A 6529-nucleotide genomic window follows, 5' to 3' on the forward strand; every position below is an offset into this window, starting at 1 on the left:
TGTAATATTAACGGGCAAATTTTGGGGTATGACAAAGTGCAACATTGTACAAACAAATCATTGGTTTCTTGAGGTATGTTTGCAATACCAGGCCAGATATATGTTGAAGTGTCAGACTTTTGAGCAGATTCATGGAGAAATCTCAAGAATCTCATCTCACTGCATTCAATAGAGTGTTAAGATACATCAAAGGCACGATTGATCATGGTGTGGTGATGCTAAGACAAAAAAGACCAACACAAATGCATAGGTATGTGGCTACACTGATTCAGATTTCAATGGAGATCAAGACGAGAAGAAGAATATTGTAGGCTACATATTCATGATCGAAGGTGCACCAATATCATGGATCTCAAAGAGGCAAAGCATTGTTGCTTTGTCATCGTGTGAAGCGGAGTATGTGGTTGCATCTAAGGCTCCACCTTTCATAATCACTGAGAAACCTTTTTCAATTAATTCTAAGGTTCCATCTTTCATAATTATTCTTGGTGTCGAGCAATTCTAAGGCTTCATCTTTCGTAATTACTGAGAAACCTTTTTCGATCAGTTGTCCAACATTTAGCAGGTTGCACTTCATTCTTGTTACATAGAGTACATCTTTGATCATAGCTTTCCCCCGATTGCTCATTTAAAAAACTATGTCACCAACACATTCTTCTTGCAACGAGCTATTATCAGTAAGTTTGATCTTGCTCTTCTTCGACGAGTTGAAATATGTTAACCATACTTATCGACCAGTCGTGTGATTCGAGCAACCCGAGTCGAGGAACCAGATCTTAGATTCGACATGGTCATCTGCAACTGTAGCCATAACCACCATATCTTCATAATCATTTGAACTTTGGCGTGCAAGGTTTGCTCCTTCCTCGTTGCCTTTTGTCGATCCCTTGTCTATTTTGTACCAATAATTTTTGGCCATGTGACCCCATTGTTTACAGTTATAACACTGCACTCCTTTTTTCTCCTTATCTTTCTGGTAGGAGTTTTCCTCCTCTTTTCGAGGATTCATAAGCCCTATTATCGACCTTGTGCTTTTGAGGGTTCGACCAAGACTTCTTGCTCCGAGTCTTGTCTCTTTTGCCTTTGAACTTGTCAGAATCACCATGTTTCTTCCAAGCATGAGCCTGCAGTGCTTGTATCAAATCTTGAACCCCTTTCCTTTCAACAATCCTAATCTCATGTGCCTCCAATAAACCAACCAAATCTTTCAGTTTCATGGTTTCAATATTCTTGGATTCTTAAACAGCTACGATAATGTGATCAAAGTGATGTGTCAATATACGCATTACCTTTTCAACTATCATCTTATCAGTTAAGGTTTCACTACAATCCTTCATGAGATGGACAAGATTCTGCACCTTCAACACATAGTCTGTAATCTTTCATCTTCTCCCGTATGCAACAATGCATATTGCCATCGCAAAGTCTGCAATTTGGCAGCTTTAACTTTCTCACCTCCTTCATAGTACTTGACAAGAATATCCCATGCCTCCTTTGCCGATTCAACATGAGAGATCTTGTCAAAATTCACCGAATCTACCACCGATTGAATTCAATACACAACCTTGTAATCTTTCTTCTCGTTTCCTTGTTCGTGACTCGCTGAGCATCAGATGCCTTCTCAACAAGCTCAAAGACGCCATTAGTAACCACTTCTAGGGTTTCATGAAAGTCAAACAAGGATTGCATATGTCTTCTCCATTGAATCCAATTCTTGCCATCAATAATTGGAAGAGAACTTAGAATGTCGTTGGTGTCATTCATCTTTGCAGAAAATGTGATTAACAACCGACAATCCTGGAAGCAGGATCACTAACGTGCGATTCTTAAAAACACATCAAAAATCTAACCGGAGCTCAGATATCAATTTGTTAATGTGCGAGACATTTTTAGTGAGGAGAGAAAGGGATTGAGAGAATATGAAAATAAGGATTCTATTATTGAAGAATGATTATGTTGATTTACATATGTTTGTATTTATATACAAAGTTACTTGACTATTAAGTAACAAATATAACAAACAAAGTAACAAACCTTAAACCCTAATTAATATTGGAATTGAGCCTCACACAATTTGGATTATATCTTATATATCAACAGTAACATCTTATAGTGTGAGTGAATAATATATAATAATAATAATAATAATAATAATAATAATAATAATAATAACAATAATAATGCTAATAATAATAAAATTAAGTCAATTTTTTCACAACTGCTTTCATATTACTCTCTTACTTCTTCACTTTCTCTTAACTTTCATCTTTAAACTTTCATAATTTCACATACAAACCTTTCAAATAAAAAAAAATCTCATAAAAAATTGTTGGAACATCAATAGCCATTCCACCTTAGAGCGAAATATGTTAAGATAAGGATTTTTTTTTCCATGCAACTCTAAATTATTGATATATGAATTGGTTAGGTATTGTACAAACATTTTGATGTTTAAAGATTTAATAATTGAAAACCTAAACTTTAAAGAATATGTGTGACTGGTTGAAATAAAAGAACTAAGTTTATACTATAATTAAATATTGCTAAAATTTAAAGAATATGTGTGACAGGTTGAAATAAAAGAACTAAATTTATACTATAATTAGATATTGCTAAATTTTAAAATTTTAAATCGTATAATACAGTAGTAAATTTTATCATTGTTTTAGCTTAGTTCAATCAATTTTAAAATCTTGGTTGCAAATGCATTTAGAAGTAGTACTATTATGATGGAGTGATATTCTGAAACTTTTTTTATCATCAAGTGGTAATGATTTAATCTTATACTTCAAAAATATGTGTACATTAATGAAAAATATATTATTCTTTGTCTACTTTCAAATATCCGTGTGTTTAAATGGATCATTGCAATTTGCATAACTTAGTGATTATGTGTAACACTAGAATATGCACGGTATGGTTGTTGTATGCATCGATATGCTACAATGGAATGTCATAATGCCAAAACGGAACAAAAACTTATACATGAAGTGTATGCGATAGACTTTATAGTACACGAAAATGTACTAAGTAAACTTATACATGAAGTGTACTAAGTAAATAAATTGTGATATAGTACATGAAAATGTACTAAGTAAACTTATACATGAAGTGTACTAAGTAAATAAATTGTGATTTTTTTAAATTTTGGCGAGAAGTAATAAATATTCTCTTTTATATTTCGATTGTCCAAATGACAGAATTATATTTTATTTTTATCATGCATGACATGTCATATGCATCGTATACTAGTGGATAAAGATTTTGTATGATTTTCTTAGTGGTGGATAAAAAAATTTGTGTTATTGTCTTGATGGTGTGTAAAGATCTTTGTGTGATTGTCTTAGTGGTGATTTATTATATTTGGATCATGTAGTTTAAGAGCATGCATAATTTTGCATATAACACATTAAAGTCAATATTGTGAGTAATATTTACTTAGCTCTTTCGTGAATGTGCTATTTTAAGGTGACTAGTTTGATATCGATAAATTTTGGTAGGTATTTCTTTTATTCAATTATCTTGAACATAATATGATATATTGATACTTTCTGATTTTAAACTCTTGTTTAGTTTATTTTTGACATGGATGTGGTCAATAGAAACTGCTCCTTACAACCAACATTTTAGATATGTGAAGTTTCAAGATTGATTGATGTGTTGCTTGTTGCGTGATCGTGGGGAATAAGGGTTTTCAAAACAAAAATAAAATCAATATCATGTTAATTCTGAATTTATTTATCTATTGTTTTTCAATTGAATTAGAAATGAGGTGATGTTTCGCTTAGAAAATTTGAATTGGTGTTGGAATGATCAATTTTTTTAAATCTTCTATTTATGTTGAAACAAGCTCATTTTAAGATTTTTTGAGTCAAATATTGGATGAAAACCTGGGGTGTTACAATAACTGTATGGTTCTAATGCATCATATGCATGTCAATTATGATAAACGGGTTCCAATAACTATATGGTTACAAAAACCTGGGGTGTTACAATAACTATATGGTTCTAATACATCATATGCATGTCAATTATGCATCATATGGTTCACTTACATCTTCGTATAATAGGGTCTTCAAGCCATAATATTCAATAATTTTTGAAGATAAATGACAAGACACCAAACCTCTTTCTCTACATAAATAAAATTGAGAAAGCAACATAACAACACAAATCAGAATTTTTGTTGAAAAGGTAGAAAAGTATATAGTTTGATGCAATGTTAATGTGCAGAAAAGAATACTATGGTAGTGTTTGGTTCTGAGAACAAAGTGAAACTTGTTATTTTTAAGATAATGCAATTGGATGGAAAATAAATAAGGATCGTAGGTGCATCGTTGGTTTTGTTTCTCATTAAAGTCGGGAAATACTCTTTCTACCTTTATGTGTTATCCCACATGTAGCGAGGTTTTCGTTACCTTTAGGTTTATTGACTAAACCAAAAGTCAACATACAATTCGAGTGCGCACTTTTATTTGTCCAAAGGAAAGGCTAAAAAGCGAACAAAAGCCAAGTAAGAAGTTTTTCAAATCAAAAACTAATAAAAATGTCAGAGATCTAGGTAAGGGGGTTGGTTATGAAATGAGAAGGTTTTACGCACCCAAAACATCCTTAGTACTCTAAGGGAGCCTCTTTTTGCAAATATGTGTTGTAGGTTGGTATTTGTGAAAAGATTTGTACAAAAGATCGGGGGGATGAGAAAATAATAGATTATATTTACAAATTTTGTTGTTTGAATGGATGAACCCATTGCCTACGTACCATCACAAAGGAGGATCAAAACCTCGTAGTTCGGGGTAAAAATCTCAAAGATTGGTGAATTGATTTGACCAAAAGCCTTAAGGTCTTTTGTTATCAAAGGGAGAAAACTCAACCTAAACCAACAATCCACCATGTGAGGAAGGCTTCAACATAAGCATGGAAGGCTTATAATCCAATCACTAAGGCTGAGGTGAGATTTACATAAACCACTATGATAACTCAAACCTATGACTAATGTTTTTTGAATTTTTTTTAACAAGTGGCCATTGAAACCACAAAAAAAACTTGAAGTGAGTCATATTTACAAGTTAGATTTATTTACAAAATGAAGTCAAAGTTGGATTAAGATTTATTCACAATGAGTATTGATGAAAATGGTTTTGAAAAGTCAATGGCTTAAGGCCTAGGTTTCTAATTTGAAATAAAGTCAAAGTTTTGAAAATGATTTTGGCTTGGTTAGAGTGGGGAGAAGAAGAGAAGGGCTAGTCCTAAAGCATAGAAAGATAAGAGGGGAAAGATAAACCCTTGGAGTTCCTTTTCTTGAAGTCATAGAGATGACTCAAGATGCTCCTTTCCTTTGGACTTAGCACACAAACAAGCAATCAAACAATTTGAATTCAAGCTCCTATGATCTCCATTTAGCTTGTCTCTTAGCTTCGCTACTCATGACAATGGTCCTCTTTTCACAATCTCAAGATGGGATCCCTATCACACAAAAGCAAACATCAAAAAGTTCACAACACAATAAGGGGGATGGACAAAGAATAAGTTTGGAAGAGAAGTCTTTTGAGGTCAACTTTGAAATTTAGCATTCTAAAGGCATGAGGCCTAGTTTCTCTTCAACAAGTTTTGCATTCTAAAGGCATAAGGCCTAGTTGCTCTTGAACTCCTTTAAGCATAGGTAAGTCCTAGTTCTAAGTCCTTTCTCCTTTTGCATTTGGTTCACACAAAACAAACACAAAGCAAACACAAGATAGCAATATATTTATATACAATAATGGGCTCAAATGAGCAAAATAAAAATGACATAAACATAAAATATGTGCTCAAGTGAGCAAAGGAAAAATCAGTATGAATAATGAACAAGAAATAAATGACATTAAAAGTAAGTGGCAAGAAATTAAATGCTCAAATTAAAGTTAGTAATTAGTGGAGTTATGTTAGCTTGTCATAAGACAATGTAACGATATGTTAAGCAATCGTAAGTGGACTAATGTAGTAGTCACACCTATCTGAGGTCGGTCAATAAAAATATAGGCAAAGAACACAAGTTAGAGATCATGACTAGTAAGCCAAGCTTCATAAACTTTCCATGCCAAAACAAAAGGGGAAGGGCCTTCTATTGACTTTAGGTTATTTGCTTGACCAAGAAGCAACCTATCTTTGACACAAAACAACTCACTTGATCATGGATCAAGTTGAGTTTGGTTTGGATCAAAGAAGGTAAACCTCTCATTTGTCAAGACCAACCATAAGACTTTAACTCATTGGCCATTGATGTAAAGAAAGGGATGAAGATGAAAGGGAGGGAAAAAGAAGACCACAACCAAGTCCAATTGATCAAATGTGAATCAAATCATCATCAATCAACACCAAACAGAAGAGAAATGAAAATAACAAGTCAAAGAGTCAATGGTATTTTTTTGGTATTTTTGAATTAAAATAAAATGCAAATAAAAAATAAACAAATAAGGTCAAACCTCAAATTCAATTCAAATGAACCTCAAAGAGTCCAACTAAATTCTCATAGGTTCAACATAGTCAAACA

Source organism: Lathyrus oleraceus, chromosome 6, assembly GCF_024323335.1.
Source record: "Lathyrus oleraceus cultivar Zhongwan6 chromosome 6, CAAS_Psat_ZW6_1.0, whole genome shotgun sequence".
Classification (NCBI taxonomy): domain Eukaryota; kingdom Viridiplantae; phylum Streptophyta; class Magnoliopsida; order Fabales; family Fabaceae; genus Lathyrus; species Lathyrus oleraceus.